This window comes from Delphinus delphis, chromosome 8, assembly GCF_949987515.2.
Source record: "Delphinus delphis chromosome 8, mDelDel1.2, whole genome shotgun sequence".
Classification (NCBI taxonomy): Eukaryota; Metazoa; Chordata; class Mammalia; order Artiodactyla; family Delphinidae; genus Delphinus; species Delphinus delphis.
In genome coordinates this window covers 106,538,116-106,554,572 of record NC_082690.1, presented here as the reverse complement: position 1 = coordinate 106,554,572, position 16,457 = coordinate 106,538,116, and the positions used below count along the sequence as shown (strand labels likewise).

Genomic DNA, 16,457 nt, shown 5'->3' with positions numbered 1-16,457 from the left:
TCATCACTGTTTGTTTGTTCTTTTATTCTTCTAGATCCTTGTTAAAAGTTTCTTGTATTTTCTCCATTTTGTTTCCGAGATTTTGGCTCATCTTTACTATCATTACTCTGAATTCCTTTTCAGGTAGGTTGCCTACTTCGTCTTCGTTTATTTAGTCTTGTAGGTTTTTACCTTGCTCCTTCATCTATAACATTTTTTTTGTCGTTTCATTTTTTTTGATGGGTGGTGCTGTATTCCTGTCTTACTGGTTGTTTGGCCTGAGGCGTCCAGCACTGGAGTTTGCAGGCAGTTGGATAGAGCCGGGTCCTGCTGCTGAGATGAGGAACACCAGGAGGTCTCACTCCGATTAATATTCTCTAGGGTCTGAGGTTCTCTGTTAGTGCAGTGGTTTGGACTCAGAGCTCCCACCACAGGAACTCAACCTCCGGCCTGGGAACCAAGATCCTACAAGCTTCGTGGCATGGTAAAAAAAAAAAAAAAAGAAGAAAGAAAGAGAAAAAGGAGCAGTACAATATCAAAGAATAAAAGCAAAATAAAAATAGAAAGCTAAAAATATATTCGGAAAAATAAAACTATAATTGAAACAACTGCAACAAGGTAAAATAAAACCACAACAGAAAAAAAAGGGGGGGAGGGAACAAGCCAAAAGGAGAGAACAATAACAAAGTATAAAGAATAAAGTAAAATTAGAAAAATAAAAGACTTATTAGGAAAAATAAAAATATAAAATAATCAACAACAATGAATCAACAAGGTAAAACAGAACCCCAATCTAAAAGAGGAAAAAAGAAAAGAAAAGAAAAAAAGCCTTGGCTATGGGGCGGAGTTTAGGCAAGGGGTGGAACTTAGGTAGGGGCGGGGCTTAGGGTGGGGTGGGACCAAGGCGGGTGGGGGGGTGACGTTGGAGCGTGGGGCGGGGCCTAGGCAGGGCGACGTTGAAGCGGGTGGCGGGGCCTCTGCTTAGGACCTGCAGAGAAGGGGAGAGGCAGCACCTCGAAAGGAGGGTCTCTGGAGTGTGGGGTTCAGGAGTTTGGAGGTAAGGCCCTGGGTGAGGGTGTGTGGCTGGGGTTTAGGCCCAGTGTGTTGGGGGGGGTCTCGGAGGGGGTCTCCGAGTGTAGAGGTGGGGCCCTGGGTGGGGGTTAGGGGCGGGGCTTGGGCTCTGTGTGGCAGGAGGGCGGCTCCGACGGCAGAGGACGGGACCCCAACAGGCTTCCTGTGGCTAAGTGTGCAGGGAAAGCGCTGGCGGCCTTCCCTTCCGTTCCGCCACCCCCCTCCCCCACTGTCTCCCCCAGGGTCTCCCCCGTCACCGCTGGACCCCTAACCGTGGGTGGGTCCCGCTGGGTCTAGGAGCTCCTCCGCTCCCCCAGCCAACCCTCAGGGGTGCCGGTCCCGGAGGTCCGACCTTTACTTTTGCTCCCCCTTCCCTCCCTCCCACTCCCTCAGGACCCGCACGGCTGGAGGGCGCCTTGGTGGGCAGAGGATCAGGCCCGGGATCTCAGCAGGTTCCCGGGAGCCCAAGTGGGCAGCGGAAACCTGGCCACGCTCCCTTTTGATCCTCTGTCCTCCCAACGTTCCCCCAATTTCCCCCTTCAGGCGTGAGATCCCTTCCCCTCCCCCAGCCACCCCTCAGGGAAGCCAGTCCCGTCCTACCTCCACTTCTCCTCCCCACTTACTCTCCCCCACTGCCTACGTCCTACCCGGTCGCTGAGAGTTCCTCCCGCTTCCTTAGGTGTCCGTGGTCCCCCACCGGTGCCTGGTAGGTGCCTTAGTTGTGTGGAGATGCGAATTCTGCATCCTCCTAGTACACCATATTGACTAAGACCTCTGAATTCTTTTTTTTTTTTTTTTTTTTGCGGTGCGCGGGCCTCTCACTGTTGTGGCCCCTCCCGCCGCGGAGCACAGGCTCCGGACGCGCAGGGTCAGCGGCCATGGCTCACGGGCCCAGCCGCTCCGCGGCATGTGCGATCTTCCCGGACCGGGGCACGAACCCGTGTCCCCTGCATCGGCAGGCGGCCTCTCAACCACTGCGCCACCAGGGAAGCCCTGAATTCTTTATATATTCCAGATGAGTCCCTTATCAGAAAAATGATTTGCAAATATTTTCTCCTCCGTGGGTTGTCTTTTCACTTTCTTGAAGCAAAAGTTTTCGCATTGGGAATTGCCTGGCCGTCTGGTGGTTAGGACTCTGCACCACTCTCACTGCTGAGGGCGTGGGTTCAATCCCTGGTTGGGGAACTAAGATCCCACAAGCCACACGGCACAGCCAAAAAAAAAAAAAACCAGTCCAATTTATCTATTTTTTTTTCTCTTGTTGCTCGTAGCTCTGTGGAAGATTTTACTGAAGACTGTTCCAAAGCTAAACACAGGCTTGGAAACAGTTGGTTTCATGGGGGAGGATGAGGGTCCTCAGCCTGGTACCCCAGCTCTGAGCACAGAGCCCTCCCCCACACCCCCTTCTGAGGCCCCCTCCACCTGTGACCTGGCCCCTCTCCATCGCATCCTCTGCCTGGTCTTTGTCTCAGCCCTTTTGGCTCCCTCTGTTGGGTGGGTCTGCGTCCTCCTCCTTCCTTGTATTTTGGTGGTAAGCTCTTATTCATTCATTCACCTGTGTATTATCAAAAAGACACCTGGCACTGTTTAAGTCCCTGGGAATGCAGTGGCAAAAACAACAAAACAAACCAGGACACCTTGGCCTGCCAGGATATCCCCTCCAGAGGGGATACAGACAGTTGGCGGTCCCCCTTCTTGGAAGAGCCTCTCCTTGATACTCACCAGGGTTCTTGGCCTTCCCCAGTCAATAGAAATTGATCAGAGGCCAGACAAGAAATTCAGGCAAGGCATTATTGGGGCTCCTGCGGCTGCAGGGGGGCGTGAGAACAGGTTCCCTTGCTCGCCTACTCGCTGGAGTAGGGGGCAAGCTGGTTCCTTATACGGGGTGAGTGTGGCTCAGGCGGGAGGTGGTCTGCCAACCCCTTTGGTGGTGCTGTGTGCAGGGGGCATGCGCAGTGCCCTGCTTTTGCTCCCGGCTCTTCAGAAGTGGCAGTTGGGTTTTTGGTCTTTTTGTCCATAATTTGCCCCAACTGTACACGCACGCAGTTATTTTTAGTCCCTTTTAGTTTCTTTGTGTTTTGTTGCTCAAGGAGACGTTTGTCCAGATGTAAGCACTGCAGCAAAGGGTCCCAGGTCCCAGGTCCCAGCCCGTCTCATTCTGACCTCCCATCCCCTCCCCTTCCCTCCCCTGCCCCGTGCACCCCCAGTTAACATCACTGCTACACTGGGCACGTGGACAAGTGGCAACAGCAGCTCTCACAGCAAATGCTGTTATTTATTTCCTTAGCAGTCTTCCTCATTAGATCACTTATTTCTTGAGGACGAGGACCATTCAGCCATCCCGAAGTCCCAGAATCAGGTCCTGCCACTTACAGCCAAGACACGCGTGTTTCTCGCTTGCTGTGTTTCTGCCAGACTTGGCACAGAGCTTCACCCAATTCTGGTTCCTTACAGATCAGGTCAACTGAACGCACGCATTTTTTCTAAGGGTCACTGTTTACATGCCGGGGCCCTGTGTTGGCACGCTCCTGGAGCAGTTTTATTTGCTATAAGATGGAAACGGTTGTGGTAAGTATTGCTATTTTTAAAATAAAACGAGAGAGTAAAATACGGCTAAACATATTTGGAAATAAAACCCCAAAACAAAGGTTCAAATCGCATTTTGAGTGGAATGGCCAGAATAATTAAAGCTGCCTCATTTCTGTGAAAAGTCATTCATCGTTGAAAACATCCAACGTACTCACAGTACTTCAAACAATTGATTAAAATAAAATAGATACCAAGCCTCTCATTGTACCTATTTTAATAACAGAATCAGAACGAGCGTAAACTATTTCAAGGAAAGAGGTGTTGGTGGGTCACGCCTGTCAGAATGTTCTGGGGGGATTCGTGGAATCCCGGGGGCCCTGTTGCCAATGGGCAGGGTGGCAGGTGATGCCAGCTGGAAGCTGAGATTAAAGTGCGTAACTGAGCCCTCCACTGATTCTTCAGGAAAATTCCTTAACAGACAATGGGAAAATCATTCATTTTCTTCCGTGAGCAAATGTGGGACAGCCCTGGGAGCGTGCAGACCAGAGGGAGGGGAAGAATTCCTGGGCCTGTGGACGGTCGTGGAGACCAGCTTTCAGAGCACCCATGGCGAGTGCAGAATTGAGACAACAAATGGTCATTTGGTCAACGTGGGGCTGCCTCTTCCTAGAACCGGCTGAGCTGGTTGTTTGTCCATTGCGCTGCTGCACCCGAGCCTGGTAAACCAAGGAAACCTGCGCACACCTCTGCCTCCCGGGACCTCTAGCTGGAGAATGAGGGGGGAAGGGGGCTGCACAGGTGAAATTCTCCTCTCAAGGTCTTGAGTGCCGCCAGTGAGGGCGGCTGGGCCCTACATGGTGCTCTTCCGACGCTGTCAGAGCAAGGGATATCAGATTCCTTAACAACATGGGCATCTCAGCCTCAGCAGAATCTCTCAGGCCCATAATCTGCTCACTCAGACACAGAGAGGGCCAGGAATGGGCCCTGCATGCTGCTTTAAAATTCCAGGGTCTCCGATAAGGGATTCATATCCAACATATATAAACAGCTCGTAGAATTCAACATCAAAAAAAAAAAAGAAAAGAAAACAAACAACCTGATTGAAAAATGGGCAGAAGAACTGAATAGACATTTTTCCAAAGAGGAAATGCAGATAGCCAACAGGCACATGAAAAGATGCTCAACACCGCTAATCATCAGGGACATGCAAATTAAAACCACATTCTCACACCTGTCAGAATGGCTGTCATCAAAAAGATGATACCAGCATTTCACAAAGAAATGTTGGTGAGGATGTGAAGAAAAGGGAACCCTCATACACCACTGGTGGGAATGCAAATTTGTATAGCCAGTGTGAAAAACAGCACGGAGGTTTCTCAAAACGCTAAAAATAGAACTACCATGTGACCCAGCAATTCCACACTTGGGTATATATCCAAAAAAAGAAAAGCACTAATTTGTAAAGATACATGCACCCCAATGTTCATAGCAGCATTATTTACAGTAGTCAAGACATGGAAGCAACCTCAGTGTCTATCAACAGATGGATGGATAAAGAAGGTGTGGTGTATTCATATACAATGGAATACTACTCGGCCATAAAAAGAATGAAATTTGCAGCAACATGGATGGACTTGGAGGGCATTATGCAAGTAAGATAAGTCAGACAGAGAAAGACAAATACCGTATGATATCACTTATATGTGGAATCTAAAAATTACAACAAACTAGTGAATATAACAAAAAAGAAACAGACTCACAGAAATAGAGAACAAACTAGTGGTTAACAGTAGGGAGAGGGAAGGGGGAGGGACAACAAATGGGTAGGGGACTAGGAGGTACAAGTTATTAGGTATAAAATAACCTAAAGAATATATTGTACAGCACAGGGAATACAGCCAATATTTTATAATAACTATAAATGGAGTATAACCTTTAAAAATTGGGCATCACTATACAGTACACCTGTAACGTATAATACTGCGCAGCAACTATACTCCAATAAAAAATTCTCTGGTCTTAATAGCCATCAGGAAAACGTGAAGCAAATGCAAGAGATCACCCCCATCAAGACGGCTAGAATCTTAAAGACAGACAGTAACAAGTGTTGGCGAGGATGAGTGTGTGGAGAAACGGGAACCCTCCTATGCTGCTGGTAGGAATGTGCAGTGGTGCAGCCACTGCGGAAAACAGCCTGGCAGCTCCTCAAAGAGTTAAACATAAGAGTTACCATATGAGCCAGCTATTATACTCCTGGATACAGACCCAAGAGAAAGGAAAACATATGTCCTCACAAAAGCCTGTATATAAATGTCCTTAGCAGCTCAAGTCACAATAGTCAAAAAGTGAAAACAGTCCCGGTGTCCACTGAGGGATGAATGGATGAACAAATTGTGCTCTGTCCATTCGAGGGAATATTATTCAACCACAAAAGGAGCGAAGCGCTGACACCCGCCACAATGTGGATGATCCTTGAAAACCTTCTGCCAAGTGAAAGAAGCCAGACAAAAAGGACCACATATGGTATGATTTCATTTCTATGAAAAGTCCGGGATTGGTAAATGCATAACGACAGAAAGTAGATCGCTGGTTGCCAGGAGGAGATTCGGGGGAGGGGGGATTGGGAAGTGATGCTATGAGGAGGGGGATAACGAAAATGTTCTGAAATTCACTGTGATGATAGATGCGCAACTCTGTTGAATATACTAAAAGCCATTGAATTATATACCTTAAAATGGTGAACTGTTTAAAGAATCCATAGGTCTGGCTGCGACGAGAACTCTCTCACATAAAATGAGGTTTGGTGCTCCACGTCAGCTGTAGGAAAAAACGTGGTGGAGGCCAATATGGAGAGATTTGCCCAAGAAGCAGCTTTGGAAATGCCCAGGAGTTTCCCAGCATGGTGCGGGCTCCAAGAACGCTTCGTGGGTGAGGTCTCTCTTTGGGGTGCATTTCTGACCCATGCATTGGGACTGCTCCTCTGGGACTGGGGTGGGCTTGCACTCGGCCGTCCACACTACTATGGCCAGGTGCTCTCATCTTCATGGGTGTGCGCTCCAAGGTTCCTGGTGCACCCTCACGAGTTCCACTCCAGCTCAGTGGCACCATCTGTGCTCAGGTGACAAATGCCAAACTGATGCCCCTGCTGGGGTCCAGCCTTCACCCTTGACCTCGTAGCTCTGAGGCCCAGTTGTGAGATGCTGCTTCTAAGACAGAAACTTCCAGGCAAGTGGCATGGGCTTCCCGGCATCAGAAGGAAGGAGAGTGACACTGACGTGGAGGAACTGGACCACGTCCCCTTTGCCTCCTTATGGAGCAGAGAGACGAACTGCTTTCTCGGGGCCTTTCTTGCTCACCCTGTGGGCTGGGTGAGCAGACATTGGATGCTATCCAGCAGCTACAGTCCTGAGGCCACCCCCATGCAGCAGGTGTGCTGGAGGTTCCTCTGGAGTCCCCACTGTTATCAAGCCTCCCGATGCAGTCAGGGTCACCCTGAAAGCTCAGTGCGCTCATCCTTATGGTGTTAGGGGTGTCCGTGGTCAGGCAGCAGTCGCAGTAAGTTGGAACACAAACCTCTCTCCCACGTGGAGCAGGCTGCAGACAGCTGGGGGCGCTGGGGGCGTGTGGGGAGGAATCAGGGCCAGGGGGAGGGACACAGGACGATGTGGGCCTGGTCATGGACTGGAGGAGGGGGTGTCTCACCCCTCTGGCTCCTTCAGAGAGGGCAGGAGAGCATAGAGGTCACGGGGTGCTGGGGAAAGCACTGGCAGGGAGTCAGGGACCAGGCTCTAGGCACCGCCCCTTGACCTCCTTGCTCCTTGCCTACTACTGGGCGACGACCCACCCGATCTTACTCCCTGCTGTTGAAAGGGACGGATAAGAGCACACGTGATGGTGGCAACGTCTGCTGTGGCTGCTGCCTGGCTGCTCTGCGGGCAGAGCACGCCACCCTCACTCCAGGTGGACAGTCAAGCTCTGGTCTGGGTCGGGCCCCAGTGCTAACACTGCGGCCCAGTCACCCCAGCTCTGCACCTGTCTCCTCCACGACAGAACCTGGGGGCTTGAATGCCCCTTAGAGCACATGTGCTCTGGGACCCCAGCCAACCCGGCAGGACCGAGGAGGACCCTGGACTGTCATCGTCAGGCTCACGGGGACCCTGCCCACCCTAAGCACCACCTGAGTCCTGCAGGCTGCTGTGGCGGGTCCAGAGTCTGGAGGAGGGGCTTGGTAGTGGGTGGGACCAGGCGTGGGGCGGGCCTTTGAGGGGTGGGGCCTGGAAACCTACCTGAACAAGTTTCTGCTGAGGTTTGGAGGCACCTTGAGCATGAAAGGTCTGAAGCTGGATTTTGCAGGGGTGGAGCTGTCTGGGGGTGGGGCTACCTGGGGCTGGAGCTGGCCCCATCCCCCCCAATCCACAGGAGTAGCCCAAGGTCAGGACCTGAGATAAGGTCCCCCGTGGCTGGGCCCTGACAACCTTTTCCAGTTAGCTTCGGGCGCCTGGCCTCGACTGACCTGTGAGTTGCTGCAGCTTGGTACGTGAGGGGCTGACTTTGGGGCTTCCTAGGGTCAGGACTCCATCTTTGGTCTAGAACCTTCCATCAGAACCCCAGCCTTACTCTCTCGCAGCATTCTAGGTCCCCATGCATTCAGCCAGTCGTTCAACAAACATTTGTGGCCATGGAGGCTGGGGACACAGCTCTAGACAAGATACACTCAATCCCGGCCCTGGGCTCTTACCTTCTAGGGAGAGACAGACAATGAGGAGAAAGGGTGAGGAAGGAAGGGACATGCCTGGGAGAGAAGGAAGAGCTCTGAGGCCTGGGGGCTGGAGAAGCGGCCCCGTAGCTGACAGACCAGGATCTGCTGACTCCCAGGAGCCGGGCAGGAAGGTGAGCACCCTTGGACTCTCAGACGCACATTTTGCTGAGAAGTGCCCGGGTCCCCGGAATCCTAGGCCTGAAGACACCCTGCACTCCCAGGCTTGACGCCAGAACGCAGATAAGGACTTCCTGCCAGAGGATTTAGGAGAGGAAACAGGAGCGTTTACTGGTGTTCTTGCCGGTCACTTGCCTTTATTACATTCTTCAGTCACATGGACAGTCCGCTCCTCAGTCCCAAAATGGCTGCCACAGTGTGCTTGTGACCGGCGCCAGCTGTGGGAGAGTGTGGCCACACCTGGAGGCCCTGCCCAAGCAGGGCAGGGAGCAGGGTGGGCTCGGATGCTGTCTCCTGCATTTTCACTTGGAGATGTTAGACCAGCATTAAAAGGAGGTGCTTAAGAAGAAAGCACAGCTCTCTGGGACCATCACCCACCTGACACGATTGTTTTCACTCCTTAGCTCCTGTTCTTCCCCTTCCAGCTATGTGCCCCAGCTCAGCTGCACAGGCTGGGGCTTCCAGCACGAATAAAATGCTGTTCCCTATTCTGGGATGATGGCTTGGCCCAGGGAGGGGACACACAGATGAACAGATCTTGGTGGGCTCCCTCAGGGACCAGGCTGTGCAGGAGTTGGTCCAATTGGAGGTTCAAGATGTCCTGGAAGAGACACGCTGTGCTCAGACTTCAAGAACAGTTGAGAGCTCGTCAGAGAGAGGTGGAAAAGCATTTGGGGCAAAGGGGAAACCGTGAACAAAACATGGAAACAGCGTTAGAGTCCAGGCATCATTTACTCATTTGGAGTGAGGAAAGCAGGGCAGGCAGGGTCTTGACCCGAACAAGACAGTATGAGGCTTCTTCTGAAGGGCACCCCCAGGGCAGCACCTGTCTCTGTTTGCCACGTGGGAATTTGTCCCAGTGTTAGCTGATCTAAAGATTAAGTTTCTCTAAAGAGAAACTACATGGGCTTCCCTGGTGGCGCAGTGGTTGAGAGTCCACCTGCCGATGCAGGGGATGTGGGTTCGTGCCCCGGTCTGGGAGGATCCCACAGGCTGCGGAACGGCTGGGCCCATGAGCCATGGCCGCTGAGCCTGCGCGTCCGGAGCCTATGCTCCGCAGCGGGAGAGGCCACAACAGTGAGAGGCCCGTGTACCGCAAAAAATTAAAAAATAAAGAGAAACTACAAATCTGGACATTTGTGTGAAATCTCTGGACTTTTAAATGTTACCCGACAGTTAGAACTAAAAATAAAACGTAGGCCAACCAAACCATGTCTTCAGGTGAAACTTACAGTCTGGGCAACCTTGCATCCTGAATCTTGTCTTTGCATTGAGAATTGCAATTATAGTACACGTGCAATTTTTTCCCACTTAACATGTTATGAATATTTTCCATGTTTATGTAATCTTTTAGAAGCCATTTACAGTGATTACATAATGTTCTGGACATGTCATGATTTGCTTTACATTTTCCTCCTATTAGAAATCAAGGTTTCGGGGAGGAGTTTTAGACCCATTCTCACCCTGGTTTATCGTTTCGTTTTCCTTAGGCGGGCAGTACAGAGATGGAACGATGGAGGAATGTCAGATGTACCTTACCTGCCCGCCTCCTGAGAGCCTCAGAGATCTTGGGATTTCAGTGCAAGAAGGATCATGGGTGCCCATCCTTTTGTTTTTCAGGTGAGGCAACTCAGGCCTTGTTCAAGGTCCCAAGGCAAGTGTATAATAATCCCTTTATGGTGAAAATGACCAAATTTCACTGAAATACATTAAAGAAAAGTTAAACTGTCATTTTTTTTCTGTACTGGAACTGTACTGAATCTATAGACAATTTTGGGGAGAACAAACACCTTTATGATATTGAGTCTTTTATTCCAAACATGCTGCATAAAGACACATTTTTGTTGTATTTACTCATAGGTTATTTAAGCATATATTTCTGTTTGTTTGTTTTTGTTGCTATTATAAATGGCACTTGTAAAATTTGTGTTTTATAACAAATTGTTGCGGCTTTATTAGAAATGTAGTTGAGTTTTGTGTATTGGTTTTGTGTCCACATACCTTACTTAACTCTCTTATTAATAATTTCCACAGGTCTTTTTTGGATTTTGAGACAATATTTTCATCCACAACTAATAACAATTTTCTCTCTACCTTTCTTCTTTTATATTTCTTTTTCATGTCTTGTTGCATAGGTTAGGACCGTGAGTTTGATGTTACATAGAAGTGTATGATACTTGATCTTAAAAGGAATTCTTTCAGCATTGCTCCATTAAGTATGATGATTTTTGTAGGTGTTTCTGATAGATGCTGTTTATCATATTAAAGAAGTTCTCTTCTATTCCTGTTTTACTAAGTTTTTTTAAACCATGATTGAATATTGAATTTTATTGACTGCTTATTTTTGTCATTTATTAAGACCCTTTTTCTCCTTTGATCTGTTATTGTGGTAAATTACATTAATAGATTTTCTAAACCAATCTTGTATCGCTGAGATACACCTAGCTTAATTGTGACTTATTACTAAATATTTAGGACTCTAAATTTCCTTTTAAGTGTTGTATTACTGTGTCTTAGTTAACTTGTGTAACAAAAAGCCACAGATGACTGGCTTAAATAACAGAAATTTATTTCTCACAGTTCTGGAGGCCAGCAAATGTGGTTCCCAGTGAGGGTTTTCTTCCTGGTTTGCAGATGGCTGCTTTCTTGTTGTGTCCTCATATGGTGGAGAGAGAAAGAGCTCTGGTCTCTTCCTCTTACAGGGTTGCAAATCCCATCGTGGGGCTCCACTCTCATTATCTCATCTAAAAACCTAATTACCTCCCAAAGGCCCATCTCTAATCACACTGGGGGTTAGGGCTTCAACATATACATTCGAGAGAGACACAAACGTTCAGTCATGCTGCATCTGATAATTTGTGATATGGAATCTTTTTTAAAAAAATAATCACGAATTGGGACTTCCCTGGTGGTGCAGTGCTTAAGAATCTGCCTGCTGATGCAGGGGACACAGGTTCAGTCTCTGGTCCAGGAAGATCCCACGTGCCACAGAACAACTAAGCCTGTGCACCACAGCTACTGAGCCTGTGCTCTAGAGCCTGCGAGCCACAACTACTGAGCCTGTGTGCCACAACTACTGAAGCCCGCATGCCTAGAGCCCATGCTCCACAACAAGAGAAGCCACTGCAATGTGAAGGCTGCACACCTCAACAAAGAGTAGCCCCTGCTCTCTGCAACTAGAGAAGAGCCCCTGTGCAACAATGAAGACCCAACACAGCCAAAAAACTAAATTAAAATTTTTAAAAAGTCACCAATTTCTAGGTATTTTAAAAATTCCACTGTGTTTTTTTTCCTTGACTTGTGTGTCCTTTAGATGCATGTTTTCTCATTTGCAAACACATGGGTTTTTTTCTGGTTGTCTTTTTGCTACTGATTTCTAATTTAAGTGCATTGAGATCAGAGAATGTAGTCTGTAGGCCCCAAACTGGGTGAGGCCAGCATTATGGTCTAGTGCATAATTAATTTTTGTAAATGTCCCATGTGTATTTACAAAGCATGTACATTTCTCTGTTGTCAAGTATAACAGTTTATAAATATCCATTAGATACATTTTAAAATTTACTCTTCAATATTTCTATATTCAACTGATTTTTGTCTTCTTGATTTACAAGTGCTGAAAGACAAATATTAAAATCTCTCACTTTTTGGTGGATTTATCGATTTCTTCTTAAAACCCTGTTAAGTTTTGTTTTGTATTTTGAAGCTCTGTTACTGGGTGTATGAAATTTTAGAATCAAATTTTAGAACCGTTATCACCCCTTATATAGTGATCCTTGTTACCTCTGTGATGCTTTTTGCTTTAAAGTCTATTATGTTTGATATTAATATTGCTACATCATCTTTTTGGGGGCATGTATAGCTTGGTATTTTTTTTTCCATTCTTTGATTTTCATTCTTTCTGTGTCCTTACATTTGGGAGGATCTCTATTAAACAGTATAATTAGTATCTTTATCTTCCTCCCAAATAATGCATGGATCTCAACTCACTTTCAGTTTAATCACAGCTTCCTGTTCATGTGCTATTAACATGCAGTTTTTTAGCTTTATTCTGTCCCCCCTCTCAACTTTAGATGTTGTTGTTTTGTTTCATGTAGTCAACATTTGATTAAATTTACCAACATATTTATTATTTCATATTATATCCCACATCTTACTTCTAGAATAATTTTTCTTCTGTTTGAGGTTCATCCTGTAGAATTTCCTTCGGTTAATGGAATGTCGATTTTAAACTCTCTCAATTTTTGATTATCTGAAAATGTCTTTACTTAGTTTATGTCCTTGAAAGATACTTTTTCCAGGTATAAATTTCTAGGTTTGACAGTTGCATTGTCTTAATACAGTGAAGATATCTGTATTCGTTTCTCACTGCTGTTGTAACAAATTATCTTAGTGGCTTAAAACAACACACATTTATTTTCTCATAGTTCTAGAGGTCAGGTGTCTGAAATCAGGCTCGTGGGCTAAACTCAGGGTGTTGGCAGGGATGTGTCCCTTCTGGAGGCTCTAGGAGAGAATCTGTTCTTTGCCTCCTCCAGCTTCTAGAGGCCGCTGGTATTCACTGACTTGTGGCCACATCACTCCAGTCTCTGCCTTCTATCCTGTAGTCATATCCCCTCTGCCTCCCTCAAATCTCTTGAATACATTGGACCCACTGAGATGATCTAGGATAATCTCCCCATCTCAACATCTTTAACTTGATCATATTCAAAGAGTTCCTTTTACCATGAAAGGCCACGTGTTCATGGGTTCTGGGGATTCAGAAGTTGACCTTTTTAGGGATTATGCAATTTCCTACATTATTCCACTCACTTCCGGCTTTCATTTTTGTCACCAAGAAGACAGCGGTTAATAAAATTCCTGGTCTCATGATCTTTTTCTTTGGATGCTTTTAAAATTTGCTGTAGCTGACATTTTACTATGATGTGTCAGTTGTGAGTTTATTTTGTTTATCTTTCTTGATAATCCCTTATCTCTTTGAATATTTTATCTTCTCCATTTCTTCTATTATCTTCCCTTGACCCTCAGTTAAGCTGAATGTTAGACCTTCTCACTCTTTCTTCTGTGCCCTTCAGTGTTTCTTTCTATTTACATTTCCTTTCTCTGGGCTGCACTCTGGGTAATTTCTTCACTAAGTTTTTCTTCAGCTATGTCTAATAAGCTGTTTAATACATTCATCCATTTCTATCTTCTACTTTAAAAATGATCATACGGTAAAATTTACTTTTATTGAAGAGGATGCCCAGTTCTATGAATTTTAACACGCGTGTAGATTCATGTAACCACCGCCACAATCAGAACAGTCCCATTACCCCACAAACTCCCTCCTGCTGTTCCTTTATAGTCATGCTCTGGACCTACCTCTGATCCGTTTTCCATCACTTTAATTTTGTCATTTATAGAATGTCCTATCAATGAAGCTGTATAGCAAGTAACCTTTTTAGACTAGCTTCTTTAACTCACCACAATATCTTTGAGAATCATTGAAACTATTGCAAGTTCTTCCTTTTTATTTTTGGCCAGTATCCACTGTCTGGATGTTCCGGAGCTTGTCCATCCATTCACCTATCGAGGGACATTTTAGTTGTTTCCAGTTTGGACAATTATGAGAAGAACTTCCATAAGCATTTGCATGTAAGTTTTGTGTGCACGTAAGTTTTCTATTCTCTAGAGTAAATATCCAAGAATGGGATTTCTGGGTCATATGGTAAGTGTGTGTTTGACTTTTAAAGAAACGGCTAAAATGTTTCAGAGTAGGTGTATCATTCTGCATTCCCACCAACAACATGTGTATTGTCAGTATTTTAAAATTTTTGTTGTTCTGATAGGTGCATAGTGGTATCTTATTGCAGTTTTAAAAGGTGAAAGACTTACATGATCTGAAGAGAAACCAGAGGATTCATCACCATGGTTTTAGTTTGTATTTCCTTACTGGTGAATGGTGTTGAATAACTTTTATGAGTTTACTTCCTATCTGTATACCTTCTTTGGTGAAGTGACCATTCAAGTCTTTTGCACATATTTTAATTTAGTTGTTTGCTTTCTTTCTATTGAGTTTTGAAAGTTCTTTATATATTCTGGATACAAGTCCTTTGTCGGATATATGATTTGTAAATATTTCTTCTCAGTCTATAGTTTGTCATTTTATTTTTTTAAGAGTGTCATTCTCAGAGCAAATGTTTTTACTTTTACTGAAGTCCAATTTCTCATTTTTTTATTTAATGATTATGCTTTCGGTGTCATGTCTAAGAACTCTTTGTCTAACTTCAAGTCACAAAGAGTTTCGCATATATTTTTTAATGAAAGTGTCAAAGTTTTATGTGTTATGTTTAGGTGTACAATCCACATTGAGTTAATTTTTGTATAAAGTATGAACTTTTGTTTGAAGTTTATTTTTTTGCACATGGATGTTCCAGCACCACTTGTTGAAAAGACTAGCCTTTCTCCATTGGGTGTTTCTGCACCTCTGTTAAAAGATCACTTGGTCATAATTGATGTGTATGTATTTCTGGGATTTCTATTCTGTTTCATTGATCTGTGTCACCATTCCTTAGCCAATATCATATTGTCTTGATTATTATAGTTTTGTAGTAATTGTAAAATTGGGTAGTACAATTTGTCCAACTTTATTCTTTTTTTTTTTTTTTTTTTTTGCAGTACGTGGGCCTCTCACCATTGTGGCCTCTCCCGTTGCGGCGCACAGGCTCCAGACGCGCAGACTCAGCGGCCATGGCTCACGGGCCCAGCCATTCCGCGGCACGTGGGATCCTCCTGGACCAGGGCACGAACCCGCGTCTCCTGCATCGGCAGGCGGACTCTCAACCACTGCGCCACCAGGGAAGCCCTATTCTTTTTTTTAAAGTTATTTTTTGCTTTTTTAGTTCTGTTGCCTTTCAATATGAATATTAGAACAAATTTGTCTATATCTACAAAAATCATGCGAGGATTTTGTTTGGAATTGCATTAAATCTATAGATCAGTTTGGGAGAATTGACGTCTTCACTATGTTGAGTTCCAATTCATTAACATGTCATCTCTCTCTATTTATTTAGATTTTTTTTCATTCCTTTCATCCCCATTTCACAGTGTTCAGCATATAGATAGAGTACATTTTTGTTAGATTTATACCTAAGTATTTAACTTTTTTAGGAGTTATTGTAAATCATATCATTTAAAAATTTTTAGTTTACAGCTGTGCATTGCTAATATATAGAAATATGATTGATTTTTGCAGAGTGACCTTGTACCTTAAGACCTTGCTAAACCCAGTTAATAGTTCTAGGAGTTTTGGGGTTGTTTGTTTGTTTTTGTTGTTATTGTAGATTTATTTGGATTTTCTCTGCAGATAGTCATGTTGTCTGAGAATAGGGGAAGTTTTATTTCTTTCTTTCCAATCTGTATGCCTCTTATTTCTTTTTCTTGCCTGTTGTACTAGCTAAGATTTATACTATGATGTTGAATGGAGGTGGTGAGAGTGGATGTCCTTGCCTTGCTCACAATCTTTGGAGGAAAGTTGTTCACTATAAAATATAATGCTAGTTGTAAAATTTTTGTAGATACCCTTTATCAGATTAAGGAAATTCCTTTCTCTTTGTAGTTAGCTGAGAACTTTATCATGAACGGGTGTTGAATTTGTCAAATGCCTTTTCTGTATCACTTGAATTGATCATGTAGTTTTTGCTTTTAGAATGTTGATATAGTGGATTCCACTGATTGATTTTTGAGTATTGAACCAACCTTGCATTCCCAGGATAAACCACACTGGGTGGTGGTGTATTATTCTTTTTATATATTCCTGAACTTTATTTGCTAATACTTTGTTGAGCCCTTTTGTGTTTATGTTTACGTAGGGTACTGCTCTGTAGTTTTCCTTTTTGGTGTGGTCTTTGTTTAGTTTTGATATTGGGGCAATGCTAACCCTATAAAATGTGTTGAGATGTATTCT

General features: G+C 45.2%; 1 long non-coding RNA gene across 1 annotated transcript; it reads left to right on the top strand.

The window, feature by feature from the left end:
• Positions 1–948: 948 nt before the first annotated feature.
• LOC132429309 (uncharacterized) lies at positions 949–15,486 on the top strand. Its single transcript, XR_009520324.1, has 4 exons — positions 949–1,036; positions 10,006–10,135; positions 14,036–14,146; positions 15,170–15,486. It is a non-coding gene; the product is annotated as an uncharacterized lncRNA (long non-coding RNA).
• The last annotated feature ends 971 nt before the right edge of the window (positions 15,487–16,457 follow it).